The following is a 3,787-nucleotide window of genomic DNA, read 5'->3' as shown; positions in this document are numbered from 1 at the left end:
GAAGGATACCCTGAGAACATACCATATCCCACCCAGCCAGGCCATCAAACTTTCTAGAGACAGGAAGCTCTTTCTCCCTTCGACGCTCTAGAGGTACAAGAGGACGGATAAAGTAAAGTAAAGTAAAGCGTCACTCTCACAAGACGTCACAGCAACCCACAAGCGGCTGCGCAGAGATTGGAGACCCCAGCTAGGTGTACATATTAGGTCAAGTAGGTTCCGAATGGAGGGCTCAAGTAGACGTTCACTAAGGACACTTGACTGGAACGAAGGGCAGAGGGGATGATCAACCGGTCATGGCCTTCTCTAATGTTTGTTTTTTTCGTGTCCTAAACGTTATTTGAAAGATGTGAGAAATAATTAGATTCAACGCAAAACCTTTTAGTGAATGCAAGTATCCTGACACTACATTCTAACAGACATAAGGCACAAATGCAACATTAACCGCACCACCACCATCAACAACAACAGCAACACCAACCACCACCACCAACAACCAACCAACCAACCAACCAACCAACCAGCCTACCAACCAACCAACCAAACTAAACCAAAACCAGAAACCTCAGCGACTCCACCACCACACCAGCGCCCATCAACACACACAACATACATCTCATTACTGACACCCTGTTACGGCAGGACAGAGGTGTTATCGATAGGTTAATTGCTCCGTGTTGTGGCCTCTCCACTGTCTCCCGGCCCTACTGAAATGCTAATCAAACGAGCGGAGCTTGGCGTAAAACACTCGGCCTTCTGACTTTTGTAGGGGATTTCTCTCTCTTTACATTTATTTCGTGCAGCCGAGACGGTTGGGAAGACAGGAGGGAAGATGGGCGGAAGAAGAGAAGAAACTGATCCGTGGCAGGTTGAGAAGTTTGTCTGGGATAAAGATTTGTGGGATGAATGCAACTAATTATTCCAACTGCTGTTTGTATGGGTTACGGTCAACTAATTACGTGTGGGTTACGGGCAACTAATTAAATAAGCTGTGGGTTATGGCAAACATTTATTGCAACAATGAGTTATGGGTTTCAGGCAGCTAATTATGTATTAGTAGGTTATGGGCAACTAATTATTTCAACAATTGCATGTATTGGTGGGTTACGGGTAAATCATGACTTGTGGGGTATCGACAGCTGATTATTTCAACAATTACTTGTGGGCTAAGATCAACGTATTAATTTTTAGGTCCTGTGTATTTTATTTATTTATTTGTTTTGTTGTTGTTTGTTGTTGTTGTTGTTTTTTGTGGGGGGGGGGGGGGTTGGGGGGAGGGGGCTATGACAACTATCTACATGTATTTTTGTGTGTTATGATAATTAATCATTAGCTGGTTATGGACAACCAATTATTTCAACAACAATGATTATGGACAAGTTAATTGTTCTGCGTTTTGGCCTCTCCACTGTCTCCCGGCCCTACTGAAATGCTAATCAAACGAGCGAAGCTTGGCGTAAAACACTCAGCCTTCTGACTTTATTGGAGGATTTCTCTCTCTTTACATTTATTTCGTGCAGCCGAGACGGTTGGGAAGACAGGAGGGAAGAAGGGAGGAAGAAGAGAAGAAACTGATCCGTGGCAGGTTGAAAAGTTGTTTGGGGAATAGATTTGGGGGATGCATGCAACTAATTATGGTGGGTTATGTGCATCTAATGATTCTTTGTGGTTTACTGGCAACTAATGATTCTTTGTGAGTAACGGGCAACTAATGATTTCCAACTATTATGTCTGGGTATGGGCAATTAATTATCATTTTTGGGTTACGTACAATTAATTAATTCAAACAAATATTTGTGGGTTACGGGATTATTCATAATTTCTAGTTACAGGCAACTGTATTATCTGATATTGTTCTAGGGTGGTTCAAGTCATATCTATCTGAGCGTTCACAGTCCGTTCTTGTCAACGCAAAAAAGTCAACAATTTACAGTATACAACTTGCATTACAGGGTACCACGGGGCTCTGTGTAAGGGTCAATGGTATGCATTGTGTACACAACACGACTTAGTTCCGTCATTAGAAGTCACCAGTAGCTCCCTATCACATGTACGAAGACTACACCCAGCTGTTCTCAGAGCCAGGCAGCATGCATTGAATAGCTCAAAGCATGACAAAATGTGTAGACGAAGTTCAAACCTGAATTACATCTAACAGATTGAGGTTAAACGACGATATTAATACCGAAATAATTTTTTTGTAACCGAAAGTCCTAGGTGACACAATTTGATGGGAATGGTCACCTTGTTGGAAATGAAATGAAAAAGTTTTAAAGCAAAGGTCGATATTATAGAACTTATATTTGACAACAATTCATTGTCTATGCACCAGCAAGTCCAAAATCTATGTAAGGCTGCATACATGTATTGGTAGATCCGAGGTTGTTGTTTTTTAAGGCACCCTTTAAAAAAAGAAAAAGAAAGTCGTCTGTTGAGACGAAAATGAAGAAGTAAAAGCGGTATTTAAAAGAGGAGACGGAAATATTGTAAGGGGGGGGGGGTGAGAGAGATATAGTGGGAGAGAGAGATAAATAGAGAGAGAGAAAGGGAGAGAGTGAGAGAGAGAGAGAGAGAGAGAGAGAGAGAGTGAGAGTGAGAGAGAGACAGAGAGAGAAACAAAGAGAGAGAGAGAGAGAGAGAGAGAGAGAGAGAGAGAGACAGAGAGAGACAGAGAGAGAGAGAGAGAGAAACAGAAACAGAAACAGAAATAAAAAAATGAAGACGAAGAACAAGAAGTAGAAAACAAAAAACCTCGGTGTATTTGTGAGTGAGGGGTGTTAGGGGATCGGACAGAGGTGAAACCCCTCTGTGTGTCCGCGGAGCTCCGGGTAAAAGCGAGAACATTAAGCCGTCGCGTCAGAGAGTACGTGGGAACAGCGAGGGCGGAAACCCGTGAAGACTCCTGGGTAGACAGGAACCAGATTGGGAGGTAAGGGAGAGTTATTCCCCTTGGCCGATAGTGCTTCCGGGAGACGTTCTGCGGGGTTGATCTTTACTGGCTCTGTCTGTTTCTGTCTCGGTCTGTCTTACTCTTTTTTTCTCTCTCTCTTTCTATCTCTGTAGTCGGTGTTATGGACAAGTTAATTGTTCTGTGTTTTGGCCTCTCAACTGTCTCCTGGCCCTACTGAAATGCTAATCAAACGAGCAGAGCTTGGCGTAAAACACTCAGCCTTCTGACTTTTGTGGAGGATTTCTCTCTCTTTACATTTATTTCGTGCAGCCGAGACGGTTGGGAAGACAGGAGGGAAGAATGGAGGAAGAAGAGAAGAAACTGATCCGTGGCAGGTTGAAAAGTTGTTTGGGGAAGAGATTTGGGGGATGCATGCACCTAATTATGGTGGGTTATGTGCATCTAATTATTCTTTGTGGTTTACTGGCAACTAATGATTCTTTGTGAGTAACGGGCAACTAATGATTTCCAACTATTATGTCTGGGTATGGGCAATTAATTATCATTTTTGGGTTACGTACAATTAATTATTTCAAACAAATATTTGTGGGTTACGGGATTTTTCATAATTTCTAGTTACAGGCAACTGTATTATCTGATATTGTTCTAGGGTGGTTCAAGTCATATCTATCTGAGCGTTCACAGTCTGTTCTTGTCAACGCAAAAAAGTCAACAATTTACAGTATACAACTTGCATTACAGGGTACCACAGGGCTCTGTGTAAGGGTCAATGGTATGCACTGAGTACACAACACGACTTAGTTCCGTCATTAGAAGTCACCAGTAGCTCCCTATCACATGTACGAAGACTACACCCAGCTGTTCTCAGAGCCAAGC

This window comes from Aplysia californica, unplaced genomic scaffold (genome assembly GCF_000002075.1).
Source record: "Aplysia californica isolate F4 #8 unplaced genomic scaffold, AplCal3.0 scaffold00618, whole genome shotgun sequence".
In the NCBI taxonomy this organism is placed as follows: domain Eukaryota; kingdom Metazoa; phylum Mollusca; class Gastropoda; order Aplysiida; family Aplysiidae; genus Aplysia; species Aplysia californica.
The sequence above is the reverse complement of the archived record's forward strand: the minus strand, read 5'-3'. Positions refer to the sequence as shown.